We start from the raw sequence: 15,145 nt of genomic DNA on the forward strand, positions 1-15,145 counted from the left end.
AACTACATATTTGCAAATGGCCGGGAGGTGTAATTCGTTTTGTGTACGGTATCGAGTCCGATATAATATCCGGCACGTAACAGCGAGGTGAAATGTCTGTTGTTCACGGAAACGAATATAATAAATACTATTTATTTAACAATCTCGGCTTTGGCTGTATCTTTTCAGCCTACGTAATTGCAATCCCAACGGCCATATATTATTAAGGATGATTATTACAAATGCATTAGGTACTATTTAGATAGATAGTTTAACTCGATATATGATTCATTAACACTGCCGTCACAAGATTACTAGTTGTCAAAGTGGAATACCGCACCATGACAACCTTAACCATAGACAACATTGTCATTTAGAGTCGCACCAAGAAAAGTCTGCAGCGGATTTGATAGCCCACGCAGTGTAAGTGTTACTTATACGTCATAATTTCATAGAAGTTTGATGTTTAAAATAACACTTGCACTGCGTATGCTATCAAAATCGCTGCAAACTTTCCTTAGTCTTACTAGTAAAATAGACTACATATTTCTACTACTACCCATCGTTGTAAGATTGAAAATGTGTTTTCTAACACACACACACACACACACACACACACACACACACACACACACACACACACACACACACACACACACACACACACACACACACACACACACACACACACACACACGACTCATAAGTACCTCCTCCTTCCTTGCCTACTTCTTGTAGTTTATTAGCTTTAAGTTTTTAATTTTAATATTATTAAAGTTGGTGTCATAGTAGACACAAAAATTGTAGTATAATTAGTACTCTTAGTAGTAGACTGTAGGGTAGCATGCATTTTGTTAATTTAGCTGATAGTAGTGAATTCTTTAGCGCCTAATGTAATCAATAAAACTGGCAAACTAGGAAAAGTGCCATCCTGCGAGACAGGCATAGCCTAGTGCAGGTGTCACGGGCAATTTTCATATCTTGCAAGAACTTTAGCAGTGTTTAACTAAAATAAGTTTACCTAACCTTGTTTAATCATAAGTTTCACTGTATCAATAAACTATTTTGTTTTTTTTTGATGATACTTTTAATATAAAACTTTCATATTCATATTAGTTAATCCATACTTCTACAGATATTAAATATCATGTTTATTCTGCAAACATGCGATAGAAATGTAATAAATAATGTCACCAAACAGAAAGTCACTTTATGTTGCCATGAACTTTGCGCAAGGGCGGGCGGTCGCCGTAGCCGCCCGCCCAGTGTCGCGCCGGCCGCCCCACGCGACGCACGTACTCATGACAGAATTACTACTCATCGTGAACATTACCGATACCGATATTGGCGGATACGTTAACCACCTCTGTAAACGCAGAAATTGTTTAACAACTTGGCAGGACTTTCCGATTAACATTTCAGCATTGTCATTAGATTTAATGAATGTTTATGAATGTTAACTTTATTCTAATGCCGCTATAAGTGAAGAATTGGAACAAAACTTATAAGTGTTTGGAAATTGATGTGGTGAACAGTTTCTGTTTGAAACACAATTAAACTTTTAGGCGTAGGTGTAAAAGCTGAAGTTAAAGTTTCGGACTACTTGACGAAGTATTTGACATTGTTTGTGAACAACGTATCATATACGAGACTAACGATTAAAGGTAGGTGACAAATTGGTTGTATTTATTTATTTACGTACTATTTTATTTCAATTGGATCAATGGTTTTTTACTTTGTTTATATCAAATAATCAGGGATCTGGCTGACCTCGTCGGCGATGGCGGGATAACTTGGACCTCTTTTCAAGAGGTTGGCCTGATATAGAGTACACAACAGAGACGAGTAGAAAAAGAGGGGGAAGGCCTTTGCCCAGCAGTGGGACACAGTGGGCTCTGAATGTAATATAAAAGAATATATCAAATACTGGAAGACCAATTTCCCGTGGGGTGCCTGAATGAATGGAATTTTACCGTACCTACTTCAAAAACGAGCGAGTTTGGTGTTAAAAGTGGACTGAGTTTAGACTAGTTAGAATCTTCTCGATGATTAAATTGTACGGACGAAAATCACGGCTTGCCGCTTATTTAAAGCTTGTATCGAATATTTTTGACTACTCATCTGTTCAAAAGAACAAGTTCAAGTCGAAATAATTATCATGTTTTTTATAAGTCTATACCTACAAAGTACCTACTTGGTAAGAGATAGCTTACTACAGTTGCTAAAAAAACCCTTTCCTCAACTATTTAAGTTAGGAAGAACCCTTTTAGGCGACCCCGCTTGAATGCCCTAGGTAGTTCAAGTACCTCTAGTGCTCCCCTTTCCCTCGTGTTTATTTTAGGCTATTAAAACCAGCGACCGCGCCAAAAACTGCTAAAAATGTTTCATGAAAACTGACGCAACCTCTAGAGCACCTAAACGTTATTGCTTGACATATTCAAATGCCAAAGCTTTGATAACCGTCCTTTAAGGGTAACTACTAAATAATTATTATACCTAATTACCTATGCTGAAGGCAATTATCTGAGAATTTCCATTGTTAGCAAACCCAGCTATGAACAAGCAATGTTGCAAGTTATTGATACCTTCAGAGGGCCGCCTTAGGGAAATTGAAAAACAACGAGACTTCGCCCGGGGACGTGTACGTAAACATAAATTTAACCTAAAGTTAATGAACAACAAATACAAACGTCTTCGTCAGTAAAGCAAAGTAAATTAACCGTGGGTATTGTTTTCCCCATGTTATGTATTTTATGATAATATATATATATATATTATTTTTTTTAATTAATTTATTAATTTAATTAATAATAAGGCTTCGTAATTAGTAGTAGTAGTAGTAGTAATAAAATACTTTATTGTACAAAAAGAAACATAAAACATGAAAGAACACTCATCATTAGTACAAAGTAGATATGAGCGCCGATAGGCATTTAGCCGGCGGCGGCGCGCCGGTCAAAATCGGTCGGCGGCGGCGGCGAATCGGCGGCGTGGCCTTGAAACACCTTTGATTAATGAAAAACGAATTCAAACCAAAATTTTACCCGTTAACATGTTTTTGCTGTAAGGAAGTTATAAAATAAGTGCATTTTTCAATTTCAAGCAAAATGTATTCAATAAAGGTACGAAAAAAGTTTTATAAAGTATGAACAGTATCGCGCGGCATCAGAGGCGGTCTTAATCTTGGCGAGGCCCTGGCCGGAAGATCTTTGCGAGGCCCTTATCTTTTGTGCTTAGTAAAAAGTAGCGGATTGACTGTATCAGGGAAACGTCTGGTCGACAGTCCAAAGAGCCGAAGTGAGGAAAATCAAGCTCCGTCATTAACCAATTACGACCCAAAAAACAGATTTATGTCAAAAAGTGAGGTCCAGGGCCGAGCTCCACCTAACACCGAAGACCTGTTTCCGACGCCTTCCCATGCGAGGCCAGAAGCTGGCGTTTTTCAAGTGTTGTCACATTCAAATTAAATGAATAATGTGGCCAGCTTAAGACCTACTTTTCTATACAAACTGTGTGTTAAAAATGAACTTATGTTTAATATTATTGAACAGCAGGTAATGCCAAGTGTGAGCTTGGCCGACGGCCGAATGCCCGGAGCGCCGATTACGGCGCGCCTCTGTGCGAGGCCGAAGGCCAAGCTGCAAGAGAGCAGAGCTTGGAATTGAACTATAGGTCCAGTGTAAGCAAGTCCGAAGGCCGATAAAGACCGAGGCCATAGTGTTAAAGACCTGGAGCTTTCCTGCAGGTGCATTGGTGCGAGGTTAAAGGCCGTGCTGCAGTGAAGCTAAGATCGGAGAAGATCTAATGACCAAGCATTTATTTTAAAAGTGAGGCCGAAAGTTAGGCTCCAAACAGGGCCGAAAATTTGGAGGTTCAGATAGCGTTTTACTTCTATGCGAGCGATGCGAGGCCAAAGATTGGGCTGCGAGAAAGCAAAGCTTGAAATTTGAACAATGGCCAAGCTTATATGAGATCAGATTCCGTTTCCGAGGCCCTTCCGTGATTCCGTGCGAAGCCAACGGCCGGACCTTTGGGCGTGAAAACACTTAATATCTGAAATTAACCCCTTTTAAAGACATTCAATCCATGCTTGCAATGATTAAATTCGCGGTGAATGACGGATGAGCACGCAGAGAAGATGGCCGATGGGGTCGAAAAGTGCTCGAGTGGAGACCACGGACTAGCAAGCGCAGCGTAGGACGTCCACCCACAAGATGGACAGACGACCGAATTAATGTCGCCGGAAGACGCTGGATGCGGGTCGCTTCCAACCGGTACGTATGGAGGTCCAAGGGGGAGGCCTATGTTCAGCAGTGGACGTCTTATGGCCGAGATGATGACGGATGAGCTAGCCAGCTGGCAAAATTAGTCATTTCGTTGCCCTAACAGTACTAGCGCGGTTACCAAACAGAAAAGTTTGAATTTACCATCAATATTTTTTAATTATATGGACCTATAATTATTTATTTATTTATTTAGTTATTTATTATACAATAAGTTACAACTTACAATACCTTTTGAATGTCTATAAGCTATTCAGACTGGCGCTGTTAAAGATCTAAACTAAATAAAATATATATTCCTGATTCTGAAAGTAGTACTATCTAACAAGGTCACGCCGATGCCACGCCGATAGCGCAGCGTCGGCGGCGGCGGCGCGAAAATTTTGTCGGCGGCGGCGGCGCGCCGGCGCGGCGCTCATATCTAGTACAAAGGCGAACTTATCCCTTTCAGGGGTCTCTTCCAGTTAACCCTTGAGCAATTGAGGGAGAATTGGAGAACGGTAGACATAAAAGCTGTACTAAACGGAATAAAGATAAAATATTGAATATCCTAATTATTGGATTGATGTAAAGTTTAATAGGTAAGTAATTAAGATTCACTAGTTTTCGTTTTGTAATGTATTTGTTTTTCGTTTTGTAATCTAGTTTTCATTTTAATATGAGTATCGGAACATGTAATTTTTAAACTTTTCTCGGTGTTTCGTTAACCACTGATTTCCAAACTTATATGAATACCACTAGACTGACGTTATATGAAGTTAATAAAGAAACAACCCTACTAAAGTTAAAATATACTTAACTTATATGTTGATGAAAATTTACATGTCGGTAAAGTTTGATTCTCTATAACACGGACGGTATATACTGGCGCCATAATTACCGTCAATAAGTTGTTGATTGTGCGCGGTGCAATCTGCCTTAAGTGTCAGAAACTTACCTTTATACCTACAATAATAAATGGATACATACGTTAGTCATAATCTGATTGTACAAAAAATTCATCATAATTATTATGTAAACGGAAAAAAGTAACACCGCTACGGGTAGTTTTTGAGATTCGAGCGCCCAAAATAGAAGGCGAAGGCGAGTCGAAAATAATAGCATAAACAATTTCTCTATTTATAAAATTTTTTCGTATGAACATTATTAAAGCTTGTATGAGTAGGTATGTACGAAAATACCTTAATTAAGAATATTGTAATATTCTGTGATACATTTAGTACATGCCCGTCTGTTTTATTATAAAACGTTTCGTTGCATGAATCATAATACCTAATACCTACCTACAGAAAATTTTGTTATGATATCTTTAGTGCTTCTTTCAACAAGCCACTTACGGTGCAAAATATTTATATTATATGTGCTAATAAAACTTACATATACTTATGTATACGACCGGCGGCAACTGCGACTCTAAGATATAAACATATCAAGTTCGGTCATATAGACTTATTGACATACCTGCTGCTTTGGAGTGCTTGTATCCGTTTATTGCTTCATAAGATAATGTCACGCCATTTTCAAAAAGACTTGATTCCGTTGTTTACAATTTGCCAGAGTTTATTACAAATTAAACTGTCAAACATACACTTCAGATATGCATAACTTTATTATCTCACCGCATATCGATATAAAGGATTCTACCTATTATGGTAGGAGAATATGCACGAAAGATCAAGGCCTGTTTTTATAGGTAGCTTTTCTTTTATGGAATATAAATATCTCTTTCTGTCACTTAATACACAGTTTAAAAAAAAAGTTAAAAAATAAAATTCTAATCGATAATATTTCGTAGAGTATCAGGAGATTTAAAATGTCGGACTAAAATACTTTTCTAGTTTTCTCCACACCGGCTCGTAAGTAAGAAGAAGTATAAAGATAGCCTCTTTATACTTCAAAAACTGATAAGAAAGATTCATTTTATCCACAAAAGCAAAGTAATCAGATGCAAAATTTGGGTTGTTTCCTCATATTGACTGATAGAAAGTAATGATTTTCATTTGTAATGTTTTACAGTTCATATTTTCCTCGCATTGGTGTGGTGAAAAATGTTTCGTCACTTGGGAGTGTCTAAAGTTAAACAAACCCTCTTGCCTTATACCCTCACAACGCTCATGTTTCCACTTTTGGAATGACTCGCTCGAGGTTCAATTTTGGAATAATTTGCTTGCTCGGGTATCAATTCTCTTATTAGTACAACAACTTTGCCCCCCTGTAAAACAAATAACAAATTAATGAAAAGCATACCCAGGTTACATTTACGCTCTTTTACTGAACCCGCTATTAAACCGTTCAACTATGTATTAAGGTGCGTCTAGTCTATCATGTCTTTATCGCTCTAAGTAATAACATGTACAAGTCGGTTAGACGTTAGTGTCTAGTGTGTCTACACAGCTAGTGTTTGTAGTATTAGTAGAAGCAGTTTTGTAGGTCACCCGTAGCCGCGGCCGCCGCAACTCTCCACCACTTTACAGCGCGCGGTCAGCTTTCTGATTACACGTTGTCTAATTGATTTTGTATTGGACCACGAGCATTTTAGAATTAAGGTTTCTAGCACGAAGCTCCCAGATTTTACAAATAAAAAGGCAAATAAAGATAGTTCTGAATCTGTGATTTTCATTAAAACTGGGGCGCTTCTAGCTGAAATAAATAAGCATACCCGACGTGTCGGCAGGTCTCAGGTAGCTTGTGGAGTTCCTTTTTTGGATGTTTTCCTTTTTACGCGCTTCAAAATTGCACTTCGTCCTAAATTTTATCTAGGTCGACGAAATAAATTTCATCAACGGTTCACGGTAGTTTATCAAATATGTATTAAATATTTTGATAATTATATTATTTAGATAATTATAATTTTATGATCATTTTACATTAAAAGGACCATGACCAAAACATTGTACTACTTTTATAGATACCTACTTACTTTTGATTGTTTTCGATTTGTATTGTTTTTCAAGTAATCACGCTACTAGGTACCTATAATAAGTACCTATATATTAACTATATATTAACTATAACCACGGGTGACCCTAGGGCTGGCTCATTCCTAGGCCAAAGAATAGGCATAGCTATTCAGCGTGGGAATGTAGCCAGCCTTATGGGCACCCTTCCGCAGGGGACAGATCTGGGGGACCTAAGATAGGTGGGTAAGTTTTATTTATTTATTTTATTAGATTTAATTTATTTTATACTTAGTTTATACTTAATTTTAATGATACTTTATAAGTTTTGTTATTGAATAAACTAGACAACGTTACAAAGTTAAAAAAAAACTATACACTAAAATAAATATCATAACTAATTAATAAAGTGATCTTACCCGACTTGGCCGGCTTGCTTTCTTGTGGGCCTGGTGACTTATTTTTAGTATAGGCACTTTAAAATGCTACGTGTGTTCACAAAATTCATTAAGTGTGCTTAAACTAAGTAAGTTATTTTTCATGTATGTCATATATTTAAACCCAACGATCGTTGCCACAAGAATAATATTTACAGTGAACCGTTAACACAGACTGGCCTGACATGGGCTCTAGAAAATAGCTAGACCGACCTCAATTTTCCAGCGCCGGGAGCACGTTGCTTAATACTTGATTAGTTAATTAACCGATATGCCTAAAAGCCTACATGAATGAGTATAAATAGGTATCCGAATAGAATTTCAGTTAAACCTAATAGGTACTCCCACCCAAGAAAGCTCTTCACAAAGCATGAACGCTATGCAAACCAAACGTAGTTTGAGTGTTTAGGAGTAGGTTTAATAATAAATAGTATGCAAGCTGAATAGACTTGAAGGCAGTGAACTCACATCACACATTACAAATCGTCAAGAGCTATGTTAAATTATTCGTGTATTAGGTATAATGAGTGCCCGTCTCGATTTCCGTTCAGTAACAGCTTCCTTCCCCGGCACGGCCCCTTACGTAAAGCTCCGTGCCTCGCGCTGCACGATGCTCGATTATCTATGCATGAGTTTTTATTCCTAAGGACTAAAAAGTAACAATACCAAACCGGTTTCAAACCCGACCGCCGCGCCGGTAGAGAAAGACAGACGTTTCTGTTTCTTTGTGGTTCACTGATCTGATCATGTAGGAAGCGTAGCCTCGTAGCCTCCTCGGGTGCGAAGGAGAAGCAAGATTGTTTTTCTTTTTTACGGGCGACGGGAACCGAAGTTAGCCGAGCGTGGCCGCAGCGCCTGCGTTGCTTACTACGACCCAAGTGACGTTTTTATTTTTGTGACGTGAATCCATTGATTGTTGGGTGACCATTGTGTGAAATTGAATGCGATATTTTATGTTAACTATCAAATATAGGGGTGTCCAACACTTCTAGTGTCTTTATAATTAAACTTACATTACTTATCAACGCGAGTTTGAATAAACTTAATTATCAGACAATCAACTAGAAGGAAGTGCCGGCAAGTTTGCTTATAAGGAGCGGCGCCGTGGCTGTTACTGCTTTCTTAACATTTAATCATTGTTAAGTGTGATAATGTGATGGAGCAAACTGAACTCTTTGTTCGAGGCGTTTAACGAGATTGAAAGTAGGTGAGTGCTGAACTGATTCTCGTAGGAATAAGGCTGAGTGCGCAACCGCGGTGAAGGTCCCGCTACCATTGAGCGCGAAGGCAAAGTCCAATTAAATTAATTTCATAACAGCGCAAAGCTTTTAAATTATTCACATTTGTCTTAAAAGTAATTGCTACCAGCAACACTAGAGTAAACTACCTCTATTAAAATGATCTTGAACGTTGAAAAGGTTTAAAGGTCTTTTGATATGATGAAAAGGTTTGCTGTCAGAATATTAGTACCTAATTTGTATGTAATCATACACTGGGTAATTACAATGATGTTATACAAACTGATTTGATGCTCGTACCATAACCCTATGTACCCATTTAGTACCGACTACTGTTAAGTTATAATTACCTCCCACTACACACCTCTCACTAATTAGGTATGGTATGGGACATAATTATGGGGCATTATCTTATTTTTGTTTTTCCACAGCCGCACGAAAGGTCAAGCAGGAAATAGCGCAGTGTCTAAAATTAGAATTTCTCTATTAAATACTAGAATTTCTCTTTTCGCCTTGCCTTTAGTTCGTCGGTGGAACTCTTTCTTTCAACTTAAGAGATCCATCTGCATACCACCTCCTTCTCTTAAATATTAAAATAAAATATAGCTGACGTGTAGATACGTTTTCGAAATACATATCGTCATGGGTATCATTTTCTAGGATGTAGGGGAGCGGATTTCGAAAATTATGCCGGTACGAAGTTCGCCGAGACCACTATTTTTTTGTACATGTCAAAACACAGGATAGGTATATAGGTAATAGATAGGATATCAAACCTGCCTACTCAAAAAAAAGTAATTAGTAGTTAACAATTCGCAGCACGTACTACCCTGAAACTACATAGGATAGAAGTACCGCCTTTGGGCATCTTTGCACCGTGTTTGGCCTATTGAAATTTGAGTCAATATATTTATATAGTAAACGGTCATATTAGAAAAATGTCCGTCGCGGACTATCTACAAAATGATGAGTCAAGATATTGAAAATGGTCATAGATATTGTCACCTCTCTTTAATAGCAATATATCTTATATAAAATTATCATAAATCAATGGAAATTATATTATTATCATATTTTTTAATTCATTTAAATTGTAATTTTAATGCCTAACTAATTAGATTTGTATATTAAATGTTATTATGTATAGGTACTTTAGTTCTTAGCTCTTAAGTGTATTGCAATACCCTCACAGGAGTCACAGGGTGGTGTTGAGACATGTAATGATTTACACATAAGACCTTTTGTACACACACTAAGCAAGGAATAAATGAAATGTATTTTTTGAGCTTTCGAGGTTTTAAATTGTAATGGTATATGAATATAGGTAATAAATAAATTTAGTTTTTCGTATAGTAAGACGATAAATACAATAAGAAATAAATAAGGGTACAGTGGCCCGGTACTTCTGCCCTTTATCCTTTATTATTCTTTATTATTACGAGTCTTTCGGCGGCATAGCAGGAAAACGCAATAAAATTAATACTGAACATCGTTAGAAACTTCTATTTAACAAACTGTAGTCTGCGTTACATAATGAGACCATTCAATTAGTCCATTTAGAGTAGGTATTTTAGAGGTTCACTTACAGAAAATCAGGGATTCTATTTCAGACCTTAAGGCGACTGCAGTGCTGTTTTAATGATATTAAGGCCTTCTCAGGAGCGAAAAAATTATATTACTTTGATTTCATTGTAAGTGCGTCGGACTTTCACACAATTTTAAATGTCTCTTTGTCGCAAGGATTCGGCCTTGACCATTAATTGAATATTTAACCATCTCACCTGACTTACTACTTCATTTACTTACTTAACAATTTTAACAGCGCAAAGGTTGCAGGTCAAGCTCAACGGCTCTTTAACAAAAGTTCAATGGAGTAGGTTGAGAACTTGAGTAAGTACCTACTTCCTACGCATTGAGTTAATTTGGGTTTCGTTAATCTGGGACCTCCAGTTCTGACAATGTTTTACTGCAAATTGAAACGTTAATCATACCGGTGAAAGACGTGCTTGCTGAATTGAATCGTCATGGACTTGGATTTGGATGTTTATACGTGCTTAACATATATAAGATTCCAGGTTATAGGTTATCACATATAACTTAATTTTTGAAATGTTAGTGTGTACTCGTAGTTAAAGTGGTTATCTGGAAGAGATAGCTTTTTAGCGACAATACCGCCCGCTACTTGTGTTGCCGTTTTTTCTGTATTACTTATTTTCTTCCATTGAGGTAATATTGAGTATAAAATTGTATTAAGTATGACTCACGCTAGACCGGGCCGGGCCCAGGCCTACGCGTCCGACACGTCATTTTCTATGACGGCTGATCGGTGATCACGTGGTGCTTTCCATAGAAAACGAAGCGCCGGTAGCTCCGGCCCGCCCCGGCCCGGTTTAGCGTGAGTCATCCTTTATATTGTAGTCCCTGGTTTACTAAATTTATGTATTGAGTTTGGGTTCTATGTACCGAGGAGAATTGGACGTAATCTGTAAAGCCACGACATGCTGCCCATTCGTAAAGAGTCATTTTCACATCGTATCAGGATGCCGGTGAATCGGAGAAGTGAAGATGCTGAAGTACCTAAGTCGTTATAATATGTCGTTGTGCAACATCAAAGTTGAACAATATATTTGAGTTACATAAGCACGTGCGGCGCAGCTTTCCCGCGGGGTCAGACGACAGGATCGCGGCCCGGAGTAAATCTCAGCCGCGATGAACTCGGGATACGTCTGACTTATGCTAACGAGTAATCCGTGCACCTAATGCCCGCCCATCCATCGGCTTTGCCTTACTTTCATTATGAAGGTATACACTTTAACCTTCGTCCTTAAGGTGTGTGTACATTTGACTCTTTTTGACTACCAAAATATTGGACATAACCTACTAATCCTACTATACATTCGAAAGAAAATATTGTAGCATGTCATACTTATCTGGTATTATGTCCAATTGTTACAGTAGGAAATCCGTTCCTCTTTTACAAATAATAGCTAAATACGACATCACCGAATAGAGATAGGAAACCAAGTACCAAAATGTAAGCAGATCAGAGCAAATGCCGAGATAACGCCATAATGATAATTAGTTCTGTTGTGAAGAAAACTACTTAAATATTATGTTTGGTATGCGATAAATTGGAATGTTGAGAGAAAGGCTCAAAATTAATGAAATGACAGTTAGTCGCCTTAAGGTTTCAACTCTAACCTCCAACGTTGAGTGAACATTTCGCTGACTAATGAGATATGTAACGTAGACTACAGTTTGTTAAACGGGAGTTTCTAATGACGGTCAGCATTAATTTGGTCGCATTTTCCGGCCGTCATTACGTTGTTTCAGAGTACTACGTGCTGCGAATAAGTTGCATAATTCATCAAATTCGTCTATGACTTTGATTCGCAGGTAGGCAACTAGGTAAATGTCAAGAAGTTCGGTGCTCCACAGTTGGAAACTTTACAAATGAAGCAAATTGAAATGATAAGTTTTCATTTGTTTGGAGTACGAGTATATAGTGAACACGCCTGAATGGGATATACATAAATATTACAGCAACCAGAATAAACTAGTGGCTCTGTGACCTGTACAACCCACGAATGCCCATGGCACCGCATTTGCAAAAAAATCTACTACTAAATCAGGGTTTCTTAAACTGGGGTCCACGGACCCCTTAGGGGTCCGTAGCATGTTTATCAGGGGTCCGCAGTAGGTCAGTTACCTACCTACTATAGGAAATCTTGTAGTAAAGTTGACCAGACGAGACCTAAAATATTTTAGATCGGGGTCCGTGGAATTGTTTAAATTGTGAAAATGGTCCGTGACTGCAAAAAGTTTAAGAAACCCCGTACTAGATTATACGCGTAGACTACTAGATTGTTGCTATTCATCTATTCAAACATCATTTCTATTTAAACATTAAATTGGTCCTGCCTGAGCACTGTAATAAGCAGGGATCGTACATTTTCCAGCATTTTTGGTGCACGAAGTGTTGTTAACGGAATTGGTATAAATAATTTCAACCCTAATGATTAATTAGCGTTTATTACGTTGATATTAACCTTAATTTACCATTTCAGTTGAAATTAAGTTCCGTTAACACCACGCGAATCGATTTGGTGCAGCGGAGTGGTGTTAACGGAATTGGTATAAGTAATGTCAACCCTAATGATTAATTAGCGTTAATTACGTTAATATTAACCTTAATTTACCATTTCAGTTGAAATTATCTATACCAATTCCGTTAATACCACTCTGCTGCACCAAAAATGCTGGAAAATGTACGATCACTGGTAGTAAGTAATAGAACATACGTATTTAATTAAATGTTGTTTAAATATTCCTGCTTAAAGTACCTACGTATTCTTTCCATTCTTTGTCACTGGCTGGAATGAAATTTCGTAAGTAGGCCACGAAGGCGTCGTGTTTGACAAGTCTAAATGTCATTACTAATGTTTCTTGGGAAGCCAGACAAGGGACACTCGCAGAATACTCAATTGGATCTTCGTTTGCTTCTTACGCTTAAACATCCTAAAAAATCCTAAAAAAATTTTTTTGGGTAGAAGGAACCTACCTAAAAAAATAATTTTTAGGATTTTTTAGAATGTTTGACATCAAAATTTATATTCCAAGGATACTCCTATCATAGGTGCCGCTGTTCGGTTGCGTTCACAACATTTCTCTTTACCAAAACATGCCAATCTAATTCATCAATTGATTGATTAATAAACAAACACAGGAAGTTATTCAGTCACAGGAAAGCTAATATTAGTAAAATTTGTCTTATTTGTTTATGGGACGAGGGGTGGATAAAAATTAGTCTGGTCGGAAAGAGAAGAGTCAGTTGGTTCCCTTATATTCTACAACTCTTCTCTTTTCGCACAGACTCTATCAGCGCCAGTGTTAAACCTTTCACAGAACCACCAGAGGTCAATAAATGTTCAACACTTCTATCTTCGTTATAAAAGTTTTTACATTTTCGAAATAGTGCCAATACTTGATTTGGTGACCGAGTTCTATTTGCAATTATGCAATCTCAAATCAAAGTGTGTCAGGAAGTTAAAATAGCAAAAGCGACCGACCAGCAATTATTAGAATATTGAGATTCAGTTCTTTCTCATAGTAGCCATTGCATGATTAGGTTGCTGAAACAGATTGAACCAATTATTAGAGATCGTTTAGTTCTGAAATTGATTGATGTCAATTTGTATCAATTGCATAGGTATAAAAGTGTGCCACAGTTGGTCGACTATATTGCTATTCAAGGACATTGAGTAATGTTTCGAAGAACCGTTTAAATAATAATATTCATTAGGTATATATTCAAATAGGTATGTACATAGTTAATTCGTGTAGAAAGTTTTGTGTGTGTTTGAATGTTTAAATTAATTTGATGTGTAATGTAACGTGCAAGATAATAAAATAGCCAAGGGTCAGACTCAATTTTAGGAAGAAATATAAGTATCTGTGCGGAATTAACTTTAGAGAGTAAATCTGGCTAAGTCAAAATGTCCGTCATCGCTTAAAGCCAAAGCTAAGCTTACCATAACTGCGAAATCCCTGAGACGACGCGACACGACATGTCAGAGAAAATCCTGATGAATGGCAAAGTAGAAGTAGTCTACTCATTGATTTCCATTAGTCTCACATTTTGCCTCGATGCTGATATTGTTTTGCCACTTTTTAAAAGTACATATAGGTAAGGTCACTGTGGCGAAGTCCGGCATACTTTTTTTTTTTTCGACTTTGGAGTGATCTAGTTCCGTTAATTATTTACCTATGTTACTGCTTGTAATCGCATACGATGAAGAATTTAATGATTAATAGTTTAGCCTTAGTGACAGATCATTTCAATCACAAATTAAGCAAAATCAATGGCATTTTTTAAAATTCGGCGAGTAGACGGACTTCCCGTGCAGTTTAAGGGAAGTCCGTCTAGTTATGATATCAGCCAATCTATGGGTGCGTATATGTTCGTAGTTAAATTCCTAAAAAGAACGGATCAAGACAATGAAAAGTGTATTTTAAACTTGTTAATATACGGTTCAGATTCGAAATAAACACCATTTTTCTAAAACAAAGGCAAGTCCGGCATATACTACCAAAATGGGGTGGTAAACCGTTTTTGGCAAATAATTAAACATAATTATTTTTTTGATTTCCGAAATAAAGATCAATAGTAATTTTAAAATGAATTATAATCGTTTCTTTTAATTTACTGAGATCAAAATTTAATAAAGTAACATCATGCGCAAAGTCAGGAGGATTTTTTGATACCTTATCAAATCGTTATAATATTAAAGTCGCAAAAACAGTTGGTAATC

The 15,145-nt window shown here is 37.2% G+C and overlaps 1 protein-coding gene across 2 annotated transcripts in view; it reads left to right on the plus strand.

Annotated features, from left to right (window-relative positions):
* The first annotated feature begins 1,487 nt into the window (after positions 1 to 1,487).
* The window catches only part of LOC134789925 (semaphorin-1A-like), a 194,357-nt gene continuing 180,699 nt past the window's right edge, over positions 1,488 to 15,145 (plus strand). For both annotated transcript variants that reach the window (XR_010144133.1, XM_063760632.1), the window contains exon 1: positions 1,488 to 1,643. The gene's annotated coding sequence lies outside the window, so the exon portion shown is untranslated. The remainder of the gene's footprint in view (positions 1,644 to 15,145) is intronic.

The sequence above is a fragment of the Cydia splendana genome, chromosome 4 (assembly GCF_910591565.1).
Source record: "Cydia splendana chromosome 4, ilCydSple1.2, whole genome shotgun sequence".
Taxonomy (NCBI): Eukaryota; Metazoa; Arthropoda; class Insecta; order Lepidoptera; family Tortricidae; genus Cydia; species Cydia splendana.